Source organism: Akebia trifoliata, chromosome 13 (genome assembly GCF_017979445.1).
Source record: "Akebia trifoliata isolate Shusen 1 chromosome 13, ASM1797944v1, whole genome shotgun sequence".
Lineage (NCBI taxonomy): Eukaryota > Viridiplantae > Streptophyta > Magnoliopsida > Ranunculales > Lardizabalaceae > Akebia > Akebia trifoliata.
In genome coordinates, this window is record NC_141387.1 from 27,061,702 (window position 1) to 27,075,827 (window position 14,126).

Here is a 14,126-nt window from a genome sequence, read left to right on the forward strand (position 1 = left end):
AAAATCGAATCTCTTAAATTTCTGAGTTAGAATCACTATCGCTCAAAGGTCAATTTAAGTCTAAGTTTTGTCGTAGAGAAATAAAGGTTGGGACTCTATACCAAGCAGTACTTCTAATTGATTAAAAAAAAAGACTTGTACTTTTCAATATAAGTTTTGATTTTGACTATTTTTACTTCAAAGTTGTTTTCAAATTTTGTGGGTATATTTTCTGCAAACCCTCACGAGTCAAACTCGTCGACTAGGGGTAACCTAGCGGTTCAAGGGCTTGTTACATTCGCTAAATACAGTCGAGGTGCCTGCGAAAGTGGCAGTTTTATTTTCTAGGGACTAGAAAAAGGTAAGTTTGGGGGTGTGATTAGTGTCTCCAAACACTCAATTATACGCACATTTTCTGGATATTTATCTTGATCTTTGTACCTATTTCTCTATATTAAGATAATAATCATGATAAGCCTCAAACCACCATATTGCATGTTAATTAGGTTTAATTATATATAAATAAATTCATTTACTAGATAAATCTAATTACGTGTGTTTCTTGTGCAGAAAATTAACAATTTGGAATCAAAATCTCAAGGCAAAAGCATTTGGGCCCACTTTGGAATGTCCTAACACTTTGGAATGCCCTAATCCTTAACTCATATTCTCTTCTTTTGTCTTTTTGTGCAAAGAAAAGTGGAGGCTACTTTTAGACTCTTCTACACACATTTTTCTCTATAAATAGAGTCTCCATTTCTAGAGAAAGGGTCCTATCTTGGTTCTCTTATCCAAGATTCCTTTAATCTAAGGCTATTTGCCTATTCTCTTATTTTTTGTATTTTCATTTTCTAGTTATTTTCTTTTGGCTAATTAGTCTTGTAAGAAGTAGAAGAAGAAGAAGTTGTAATTTTCTCCATGAAATGAAGAAAAGTTATTTCATCTCTTATTCCCTCTCTTGCAATGACATTAGGCTAAGTTCCCCTCCATTGGAGAGTGGAAAAGCATATAGCAATTTTTGTGTTATTTTTAATTTCATGTCTTTCTTTTATTTAAAAGGCTTATGAATTCTCTGTAAGTTTCTTGCACCTTTTATTCTTAATATAGATACTTTATGCTTAGATTAGATCAAGATAAAGTATGCTTAAACTAGATAATTGGTAGTAGGAAGTTTTAAAGAATTCTACTTTGTTTATGTTCCCTTATTTCATTTCATTTGCAAAACTTTCCGATCTAAGGAGCTAACACCAAGCCCTTACGATTGAGTTATAAAAAGGCTTGAAACTAAGAATTGCTCATCAACATGTTCTAGGTAGATCCACTTCCAATGGTGTTTTAATTTCATAAGTTACTTGCTTTTAATTTCATTTACTTTAGTTTCTTTTCTAGTAATTTTATATTTTCTTATAAGTTCAAAAATACAAAGAAAAACAGTTTTAATTCCTTTTAGTTAATTTGAATTTTATCTTCTTAGCTTAACTCTATTCCTCCTTTCTCTTGGGTTCGATCCTCTACTTGCCCCACAAGTAAGGTAAACGTAAGATTATTATTAATTCCGGTGAGAAGAACAACGATAGTCTCATAGGTGGTTACCACATTCACGAGTCCTTTCACTTTTCCAAACTTGGAATCTTAAGTGTTTTTTGAGAAGAAAAAAGATACATTTGGTATCTTATCCCTTTTGCCATATGCTGGGTATCGTGGCTAGAAAGAAATAAATGGGTATTCAATGGGGAGGATATGGATTTCCAAGACTTGATCTTTGAGGTGTTTGTGATTCTTGTTTATTTGGAGTAAATTGGACGCAAAATTTAGAGAGGTGTTTATTGAGGAATTTATGTTTAGATGGGATTCTTTGTGCTAGGAGTAGTTTTGTAATCTTATTTTCTTTTACTGCGGCTGGTTATCTCAACCGATCGATTTCTTTGATTAATAAAATATTTCTACTCATAAAAAAATGATTCTTAGAATATCATCTAATTGTAATAAAAAATTTCTTCCAATAGCTTAATTGGAGTGCTATGAAGGAAGATTGAGAATTGGGAAGGAGGAATCTTTAAGGTTATTTAAATAAATTTGGGTGATTTAGAGATACCCGTCCATATTTTGTTGAATATTCAACCTTAGTCTACAGTGGAAGACTAACAAAAATGAGTTCAATGCACTTGTTTCCATCCTCTTACCAATAACCATTGATTTTTCTCAGAAACACCTATCATCTTTAAGCTCTATAGCCTTTGAGATAATTTATTTTTTATCTATTCAACCTTGATTTCAACCATTTATAAAAAAATATTTACTTTCCAGAAGAAAGAAAAATCATCTATACTTCTCAAAAATCTTTATATACACATATATATATATATATATATATATATATATATATATATATCGTGCCTAAGGCAAGGACATCCTCTTTGGGGTTAAAGGGATAAAAGTAAAAAAGAAAAAAAAAATTATAGGGGCATTAGTAAAAAAATTGAAGTTGAAGGGGGCAAAAGATGAACAATAAAAAAGTGAGTTAAATGAGAAATATAGTAAAATTAGAAGAAGTGAAGAGTAAAAACAATAAAATGACCCCACCATCCTCTTTTGGTTTAAGGGGATTAAAAGTGGAAAAAACATTTGGAGGGGTATTATTAAAATTTTGAGGTTAAGAGGTAGGAGATGAAAAGTAATAAAGTGGGTTAAAGATGAATTATAGAAAACTTATAGGGGGAGAAGAGGAAAAGAAGTAGCAAATGGGACGTTTATCACCCCATAAAGGTATAGTAAGTGGGCCATACAGTTGTGTTTTATTGTATAAAATTACGTGGTCCCATTGGACAAACAACGTTGGGGGACAAAAATTTGTCTTATATGACTTAAAAGTTTTGGATTGAGCTTACTTTTGTGAGGAACATATCTATGGCGAGGAGATTATCCTCATAAAAAATCAGCCTAATATGAAACTTCTAACCCAATAAAAAGTAGTTCAGAATTAGGAACCGTCAATTTTTATAGTTATTTTGTAAACCACTTTTGATGGAGTTAGATATTTCAGATTGGCTTGAGTTTTTGTGAGGATTATCTATTCACCATAGAGATCATCCTCAGAAAAAATAAGCCCAATCCTGAACTTCTAAGCCTTATAGGACAAATTTTATCTCCCAACGTTGTCCCCCTAAGATTGTCTGCCAAACGCTCCATGTGTTTCTATATATATACTCCCATGCTTTGGATGCTTGAAAGTTGAAGGAAATTATGGAATCGTAAGGTCGAATGTTGTCAAGGGGCTATATAATCAATTTGAAAATAGAAGCGATATCTTAAGTATTCAACAAACTTTGGAGTGGTATATCTAAATCATTCAATAAATTAATTTCTAAGAATAATTGGGACAAGGAGTCATGGAAACCTGATTTAGAACTTGGCACTATCATCATGTTAAGTGGTTGTGTGTTCAAAACTTGGTGGCCTCTAGACTTACCTTGTTAGGAATCTGAACCAATACTTGAAAATGCCTAGACCTGTTTGAATGATTCAAATTTAAGCCCATAATTATTTGGACAAGTAACAAACCACCAAGCTCGTAGCCGATGTCCACGATATCTTTCACTCTAGGTGGGGGCACTTCTTGGGACTTTTCTCAGGCCAATAGCCCAAGTCATTTCTCAAGGCTTTTCAAGGTTCTTTACATAGCTTGTAGCCGTAGGCACTAAGAAAAGTGGAAAATGAACAATTAATTACAATGGAAAATGCATTTTCCATATTATTTTTCATACCAAATTAAACACACCCTTAAGGTCCCGATGGAATATTTGATGTGAGAATAAATATGACATTTTGGATTTTGGCATAGTCACTTTGAGATTGGAAAATTTACAATTAATATAAGTTAGGGATATAATCATTATCAAGAATAGTGAAACTCACTCCAAGGCTTATCAGGACCACATAAATCTTCTGTTTTTTTGATTTTTTTTTTTTTGACCCCATATATTACTACATCTAGCGATCTAAGCTAATGTCTTATTAGTATTTCTTGTATCTTGATTGAAATGAATGAGAAATATCAATGTTATCCTTTTTGTTTAAGGGATTTACCATCTCCAATTGGTCTTACCGGTTCAAAGAGAAACTAAATTATTTTCACTCATCAACCCAGCTATTTTTTCTTTATTTTGTGCGATTTAAAAGAATCGAGAATAAAGTAAGGTGATGCTAATTAATGTTCACAACAAAATAAGAGATGCTGATGAACTTTCTCAATGCCACTTACAAAATAAAGAAAATAAAGTAAGGTGATTCTAATTAATGTTCTTTTTTCACTACTAAATATCGACGAGCAAAGAATAAAGCGTTGGTGCCTTCCCACTAGCTAAACCTAGCCTTTTGAAAAAGCGGTATAACTTTTGACACCTATTCATAGGAATATATTAAAGGTACTATCCCAGGATATTGGATATTAAAAATAATAAAAAAGATTAAAAAAAAAGTTCTATTACATTAAATACGATTTAAGGGATTGAATTGGATAACATTTACTAGAGTTTATCAGTGCTTACGATACGAGCACAGAGGAAAATGATAAATTTGGAAAAGGGAAAAAGAGCAAAAACAATATAAAAAATTGTTAGGGTGTTTTAGGAAAAGAGTAGAAAAGAAAAGACAATAATTTTTAGAGTATTTTTAAAAAGAAAAAAAAGAGAGAGAAGACAAGGGAAGAGGGACAACCTTCCTCCACATATGTTTTTTAAGAGTATATATCTTGAGACAAATGAATGAGATCTACTGTTGTGTCTATTATATATTAGAGATTACCTTTTTCTGGACTTAAAAGGGTTAAAGAGGAAGACAATAAAATTGAAGAGATATTATTGGAGAAGGAAAAAAGAGGAAATGCAATATATATAAATATAAAGGGGTGCTTTTGGAAACCAGTAGAAGTGGTGAGATCAAAAATGAATTATCTTGGAAGGGGAAGAAGAGAAAGGCAATAAAGGTAAGTCTTCCTCAAGATTGAGATGACTGGCCCAAATTAGTTCGTGTGGTCTTGTTCGTCAACCAGACAAGCGTCAAAATCAAGATTTGGTTTCCTATTATTTTTTTTATCTTAATCTATTTTTTTTTTTTTAATCTTTCTGATTAACATACCTAAAATCGTCTTAAACATCATTTGAGACTGAGATGACTCCTCTGAATCATTTTGGTATCGTTTGTGAACAACACAAGATGTGAAACCAGGATTTAAAATCACGTCGAAGATGGCCCATTGGGCACAAATCGTGAGTGGATCGAACCAAAGCAAACAATGTTAGTGATTCCGATCCGAACTGGATCCATTGGCATCGATCACAACTGTAAATTGCACAGTTGATATGACATTATATTAATGTTCAATTAATAAAGAAGTTAATTAGGTCTTTTTATTACTATAAAACCAACCATAAGCAAGATACGGGTAAGGAATTAGAATAGCAAGGAAAGATGGGGCAAATTTTATGCTGTAAGGGGGCAGAACAGAAGGATCACAATTCTGAGAACATCAAGAAGGAAGCAGAACAGAAGGACCATAGCTCTGAGAACATCAAGAAGGAAGCAGAACAGAAGGACCATAACTCTGAGAACATCATGAAGGAAGCAGAAATGAAGTACCACAACTTTGAGAACATCATGAAGGAAGCAGAAGAAATGTACAAGAACGCTTCAAGAGAAAAAGTGGGTGATTGTCTCTTTTCAGGAGTGTTCTTAGATGATAAGAAAAAGGCAAGTCCCTACAAATCTAATCCAAATTTTTTTATAATTATATGAATAATACCACATGCATACATACATTATGTGTTCTTTTATGTAGGATGTAGATCACGGAATTTAAGAATTAAAAAAAAAAAAAACTATTATAAGAAAATATTTTTTTCCTTGTTGATCAAAACATTTTAAATTCAGGAGTTGAATTGTCAATCATTTGGGAAGCCTTTAACAAGAAAATGTTTATTTAAAAAAAAAAAAAAACTTAACTTAGATATGTATTAGAGATATTTACAAAAAAGTGATCAACTTTTGATGAATTTACGATTCCGACTCACTGTTCACTTGAATTATCAAAATGTGAACAATAACGAAATCGGAAGCTTTTAAACTTACTAATTTGCAGGTTTAAAGTGATAATTTCATTTTAAACCTGCGAAATTATCACTTTAAACCTGCAAAATAGTCATTTTGTTCTGAATTTTTTTTAACGAAAACGATTATTCACGTTTTGGTAATTGAAATGAACACTGACCGGAATCGTAAATAACTCGTTTTCAGCTCACGAAATTGTAATTCACCCTATGTATTATCAGGATATGCATAAAATACTGACCGCTGGATTTCGGTTTACACGGTCATGATAATGTTTTTCTTCATATATGAGCCATTTTGCATGGGTCACTCTATGTACTTTTTATTGTTTATAAAATTTGTGTTCATGCAGAAATACTGGGTTGACAAGAAAACTGGGCACAATTGCTTCATGTTGTCGGCGAGGGCTATGGAGATTACTTGGGGACAAGACAAGCGTTATTGGCATTGGCCACAATAAGAGAAACAAGGTAATTAAGTATCTCAAGCAAAAAATATCGACCAAATTAATTTTTTCATAAATAAGCCATCTCATTTTCCATCCTGTAATAGCCATTATCTTCCATTTTCTTAGATAATTTTGTTTGATCAATTGGTTGCAATCCCTGAAAAAATTTGGTCCAAGATAAATCCTTTGAGATTATCCTCCAATTGGGTAAAACTTTTCACATGGACCCAATTCACATAAGAATTTCTAACCCCGATCAATGTTTTAGTTAGGACATCTATGGTGCAGGTGAGATGGGAAGATATTCCTAGGGATTTTCTACATAAAAATATCTTTCCATCTCAACTGTACATTTGATGCCCTTCATGAAACATCAATGACCTGACCATAGTTAAACATCCACAAATGGTGAAATATTTTTGGTTCATGTATTATACACTATACTTTCTAATTTCTTTTTAAAATTTGTATTCGTATTTGTGTTCGTAGTGGTGAAGTTATTGTTGTAGCTGAACTTCTACAAGTGTGTTGGCTCGAGGCAAAAGTAAAGTTCGATATATCAAACCTCTCTCCAAAAACTACTTATGAGATTTCATTTGATGTGTTACTTAAAGAATCGGCAGATGGGAATTTTGATATTATCTTTGCCATCCAACAGCCTTCTGGAGAAAAAAAAGAACATAAGCAGAATTTAAGTAACCTTCCTAAATTACAATGGCAAGAGATTAAAATAGGGGAATTCGAAACATCCAATGATCCACGAGGAGTTATGGAAATCTCTTTGTCAGGAACCGATGGCCTTTATTGGAAACGAGGGCTTGTCATCAAAGGCGTTATTATCCGGAACAAAAACTAAGTCAAAAGTATTTAAGCGTGTGTGATCAATGTAATTATGTTCTACTTTTATCTATTTATGTATGTGTGTCATTTTAGGTCTACTAAAAATCAACAATGTGACTACTTAATTGGTATGACATGACATGGTATTGGATGGGATGTGGCACTCAGGGAGCTGGTCCTTCCATCCATTCACTAAATATTTATTCACAAGATCTGATCAGATCTTCGATTGATGATTTTATGAAAGTAGGTTCGAATGAATTTCGTTCTTTCTCTATTTGATTTGAGTCTTTCTTGGTCAGAGTTTAAAACGTGAAGAATTGCCATTTTATGAGTTTGTAAGGCCAGAAGTCTCTGAATAAAAGGGAAAAATGGGGGGATTAATTTGGATGGATAAAGTTGTCCCATGGGTTGGGCAAAGACCAATGGATTATGGTCAGCCCACTAGAGTCAGAGATACCCTATTCCATAAAATAAAAAATAAAAAAGTTGGCCAATATTCAGACTCCATATTAAAAGGGGTTTTTTTTTTTTTTCAATATGGGACGGAGTAGCTACAGGTCACTTAAGGCCAGCTGCATTCCATCACTTAAAAATTCTCTTACACTTTATAGGTATGATTGCACACCAAAAAGTTGTACTCCACCTTCAAGGACGACATCACTACTACCCTACAGATGAGGTTTGTCATTTTGATGCATATCACATTATAACACTGTGGAACTTGATATTCTTTCGATGAAATAGCAACCCATTGGACAAAATTGAAAGTAAAGAGAAGCAATGAGTAAATTCAAAAGAACTGCTTTGATCGGCAACGAGCTATCGAAAAAGTGGATTCCAAGATACAATATATAAAATTTGAATTCTTGGGATTGACTTTTCGAATCTAATTACACTCCTTCAAGTACCAAAATAACGATAACACTTTGATCAAGTAAAAAAAACTTGTAGAGAAGAATAAAAAGTCAAAAACACGGTTTTTTTAACAAATTTGTTAATTGAAAATTGTGTGCTAAAGAGAAAAAAACAATCTAACTTAAATGGATAATGAATGGATGCCTCAAATACCCTTTGATTAAAAAAAGTGCAAAACAAAAGACAATAAATAATATTTTTATTTAAACTTTGGCAGCCATTAGGGATGGAAACCAACGTTAGAAATCACTAAAAATAGAAAGACAAGTTAGTTTTTAAAGACTTTCTACAGTTTCCAAAAGAAAAAACATTTACAAAAACAAATAAAATTCAAAATATTTAAATATTTCCAACAATCCCCCACAATTTATCAAATTTTAAATCAAAATATATAATGTAAATTGAGCATAGATGAAGTTGTTGAAAAGACTTAAACCTTCATTTAGTGGAAATAATTGAAAGTTTGTCAAAATTCTAGTGAACTAAGTATAATTTTACACAACAAATGAAAACCATCCCACACACAATCTTCAAAATTATAATAATGTCCGATAAATTGTATAAGTACCCTAGTTCTCAAAAGTGTTTGTATGATAAAATTATTTCTTATTGAAAGTGGTCGTCGCACTTTCACACTTACATAGGTAGATCTATTAAAGATATCTCTCTAACTGGATCATCACAACATAAAATGTTATAGATCGATTAAGAGCAATGATCACCTACCATTGTTTATTACAACTAAAGCACTACCATTACACCTTGGATGGAAATGAAAAGTTTTCTTTTGCAATTTATAGTGTCCAATTATACATGACATAATTCCAACTTGTCCTTTCCATTGAACCTAAAAATTGGACAAACAAATATTAGGTTGGGTTCCTACTGTAAGTTATTGTTAGGCAATTGGTTTTAAACCCATCCATTCTGATATCTTATACACTCCATATTTTTTAAGACTTTTAAAATGAATTAACCAAGTTCTAGGGCAGACCTGACTCCAGTTGTTGAGATTATTCCATCTCTTAGTAATTATAATTATATCTTAGACATTTGTGTCTATTGTTGCCATCATATGTTTGGCTATAAGCCTAAGATAATGTTGTTTCACCATCACATTGCCACTAATTTCTTTCACATGCCGTTGAGTCAATGAATTTTGATTTCAAAATCAAATGTGTGATACATATTTACTTCTTCAATCTCCATGAAACTCCATTACCACCAAAAGTGAATTTCCATCCACTAGTGGACATTGATTCTTGTGAATAGTTATCTAATTTGCATTACTACATTCGTCTAAAATATTGGGATATTGATGTAGGGCAAAGAGGGAAGAAGAGAGATTGGGGAATTAGGGAATTTGATTTAGGATTTTAGATAAGGATTAAGAATTTGAGATTGGATTTACAATGGTTTATGATGTGGATTATGATAAGAAAAACCCAAAAGGTAAAAATTTTATTGCAATTATTGTAGGATAAAGAAAAAATTTAAATAATGGAGAAAGGATTAATGGTTGAGGTCTATAGGTGTCAAGAATTAAAAATCAAGAATCAAGAATCTAGAATTAATAATTAAGAAAATCAAGAACAACAAAGATTAAAAGAAAATCAAGAAAAGAGGATTTTTGATGGATTCAAGAATTTAACAAAAATAAAAAATAAAAAATAAAAAATAAAAATGGAAAGATGAGAAGATTATTGAAAAAATAGTACCTTGGAATCATACCGAGAATGACAGAGAACTCACTTCACTTTATGAATAAAAACACATTCTTTATTCATCAATTTTTTTTAAATGCTACTTCAATTTATATAAAGAAAATAAATCTAAGAATTTTGATAAAACTAAAATATCAAATAAATAACCTAATTTCATAACTTTCTTTCTCCTAATATTTTAACCATAATAAGTTTAAATAAAAGATAAATTTAAACTACTAAATTGCTCTTAAATATTATACTAAGATCATGGACTAATAAAACATGAAATAAATCAAAAAAAGAAAAAAATAAATAAAGTCCTAAAACAGATATTTAATTAAAATTTAAAATCTACTTTTTCAAGCTTTGATGTCCCTATCAATTCTCCCCGACTGGGAAGATTTCGTCACTGAAGAAATAAAATTATGGTAATTCATTAACATATTAAATCCTTATATATCCACATGCAATCTGATCCTGACTTTCTTCTCAACAAATGCATCATTCACGCTCCAATAAATATCATCAGACTAAGTAAAATAATCACTGGACTTTTATTTTTTTGATAAGAACAGAAGTCGACACTCACTATGTCATATTGCGTTTTCGACGATGTCACAATTGTGCTGAAAACGACTATTAAAGGTTGTCGTTAATTTCGACAATTTTTAGCTATCATTTAATCATCGTTTCAACGGACTCATTGACGGTAATAAGTAAAAGTTGGGGTGCCAATAGTCACTCTAAAAAAAATCCTCTCAGACATTCGTTTAGCTCGATCTCTGCCATTGTCGAATTTCTTCTTTCTTTTCTCATTCATACTCTCTCTACTCTGTTTGTTTTCTCGATCTCTCACAAATTTGTTGTTTTTCTCACGCTCTCTTTCTCATCTATCTCTCTCTCTTACTCGACTCTGTCTCGATTTCAAGAAGAAGATCAACTCTCTAAGTTTCAACCTAGAAGATCAACTCTCTAAGTTTCGATCTAGTGTACCTCTCTCTCTCAAAATCAATCAGAGTCTTTTTTCATTTTGAAAAGTAAATCAATCGAAATTTTTTTGGAAAAGAAATCAATCGGACGTTGATCGAAAGATCTTTGCTCGATCTCTCACTCATAGAATCTGTGATTTTGAAGATGCAATCAGATTTCGATTTGCAAGTTTTATGGCAGAATTGATTGGAGTTTGATCGAAAGTTTTAGGGCTTTGTTCGATCTCCCTCCCTTTGCTTGGTTTGTGATCAAATCTTCAAGTATGTTAAAGTTTTTTATTAAATATTAGATTTCCTTAATTAATTTAGGGTTGCAAATATTTTCTTCATTGTTAAAGAAGTTTTAGGATTTTTTTTATCCCCTCCTTCCCTAATCATTTTAAATTACCTTCTATCTCAGAGGAAATCCATATACGATCGCATTTCAACAACTAAGTTTAGATCTCTCTCGGATTTGACGTGAGTTTTTGCTAGGTTAGTTATTTAATCTTACGGTATGTTAAGGCTTTTGATCGAAACTCAGATTGTTCTCCATTATTTTAGGGTTTCAGATTCTAATTTTAATGTTATTTGTTAAAATGCTATATATTCTCGGATGTTAGTTGTTTAATTAATAGAATTATAAAATCTTCCTTAAAACCTGATTCATTGATCATGTTGATTGTGATGAGATGAGTTGAAGTAGTTTGGTTCAAACAAAAAAGTTAGATTAGTTTGCTTTATATTGTCTCAGTTGTTTTTGTGATTGTAGTTGATCCATATTTGGGTTAAACATAAATGATTAATTTATCACTTCTAGGGTAAGCTTGTTCAGAAGTATATTAATGTGCAATGGAATGGAGTTCTCTTATATGGTCCAAAAATATATCTATATATTTATAAGAAGTAGTCATATATAATTTTGTAATTCTCATTAAGCATCTAAATGTAAATATTGTATCATTTAAAAGTGGATAAGAACTATAGAAAAGAGTGAGTTGTTATGATTATATCAAATTTTCCATTGTGTGCCATCTTGGGATATGCCTGCATAAGCTTCCACCATTATGTTGAGAACACAAACAAGATTAGCTTGAATAATCTTGTGGTTGAATAATCTTCCTCCATCTTACTTCCACCCTTAGGTTGGGTATTTGCTTCCATTAGTAACTTTATAAAGCCCTCCTATATACAAGTAAAGAAATAAGAATCCGTTTGGTGTTGTCTCACATCTGTCCTTATTGAGAGTACTTACTTGAGAATCTAATGGTACAATAACGATGTGTGTATTATCTTTGATACTTTGTAAGTTTGGAGATATATATATATATATATATATATATATATATATATATATATATATATATATATATATATAGGGAGGCATTCAACGCCTCACTGTTTAACAGATGGTTTAACAAATGGTTTCAAACCGTTGGATATGACGCGAAAAGACAGATGAGATGGAAAGTTGCATTTAAGTTATAATTTATCGATTTATTACAGCGCCATCCTTTAGCTTTGCACTATTTAGTGCTACCTCCCTATGTTCAATTAAAAAAAAAAAAAAATCAGATAGTAGAACTCTCTCGCTCTCTTGTCTCTCACTAAAACCCTTTGTTTCTCATTATTTCTCGCTCTCGCTCTAGCTGTAACTACCTCGCTGAAACCCTCTCTCCCACTCTTTCATTCTATCTCATTCGACATCTCTTCGCTTTTTTATCTCTCTATATGATAGTGCATTAGTTATTTGAATTCTTTGTTTCTCATTGTTGATTTAATGGATTGAGATCTGAATTCAAGTTTAAGACCAAAGAATGAGATTCTATGTTTTTTTGCTAGATTTTGATTTGAAATAAGGTTTTTGAATTGTATATGAGTTCGATTTGAATAGTTCAGCTATTTATTTAGTTAATCATTGTGATTTGGCTTATAAATTTGTGTTATTTGTGTGGAAAGTGTTCCTACATCTTAGGTTCGACTCTCTAAGAAATTGTCACAATTTGTTTGGAATTCCATTCAAATGAATGGAGATTTTAGGTTAAGTTTTTCACTAAGTTTTTTTTCTCACCAAGTTAGCCCATCTCAACTATTCACTCTTCTTGCCTATTTTGATTAAGAATAAATAGATAAAATAGTTTTATAGGCATGTTGATGAAACAATTATCTTTGGAGGTGTCATGTAACTTATCCACTAATAATGAGTTATTTTAACCTTATTATTAGTGTAACTTATTTCATTAGTCATCTATTTGAAATGTTATATTTTTACAGGTATTTGTATATTTTTTACAGGTATTTAGGGTGACAAAATTTTATGTCGTTTTTGTTGGGAGTAGACCTGGGATATACACAACGTGGGAAGAATGTCACAAGTATACAAATGGATACAGAGGTAGTTGTTTTAAAGCGTTTCAGAAATTTGAAGAAGCTGAGAAGCATCTATTGGCTTATAATCAATTTCACTATGAAAATCCAACACAATTCTCTGAAGAAAGGCAATGGCAAGAGAAGAAGTCACAAATCCTTGAAGAAAGTCAAGGGCCTACAAAGAGTTCGCATAACTGCGAATGTCCGTCATTTTATATAATTTTTGTTTTTGATGTGTTTATGTTTGTGTTAATGATGTATAAATTTATTCAACAAAAGTTTGTTTGTTGGTAGTGCTATTTAAAAGACTACATGTGGTTACTATTTTGTCATCCTTAACACAAATTGGACTATGGTTGAATGGATGATCTCTTCATGCTCGCAAAATGGAAATATTTATCTTTGTTATTTTTCTACCTTGCCATTTTAAGTCTTGTATTCTAACTTGATGATTATGTTTAGCAATACTTTAGTTTGATAAATTCTAACTAGTGGCTTGAGAGGTTACTTTTTTTTTCTCTGGTCTCGCTTGCAGCTTTGATACACAGGTTGTTCTTGCAAGCCAATGGCTCATACCCACATATTTCAGATCAGCTATCAAACAAATCGGGACAACAAATACCATGCTTCCAATATTATTTACATACATCAACAGACTTGAAATCATTCACTACACATTTCACCTCTTTTCTTATTCACATTGAAAGACTACTTAGATCATATGTCAAAAGACTACTTAGATCACATTTCACCTGTTAGCTTATCCTTTTATAGAACTTGTTGGTTTCTTTT

General features: G+C 31.6%; 1 pseudogene across 1 annotated transcript; it reads left to right on the forward strand.

Annotated features, from left to right (window-relative positions):
• The first annotated feature begins 5,164 nt into the window (after positions 1–5,164).
• LOC147388159 (lectin-like) lies at positions 5,165–7,644 on the forward strand (annotated as a pseudogene). Its single transcript, XR_015171159.1, has 3 exons — positions 5,165–5,727; positions 6,437–6,554; positions 6,986–7,644. The product of XR_015171159.1 is annotated as a lectin-like (transcript).
• Positions 7,645–14,126: the final 6,482 nt, after the last annotated feature.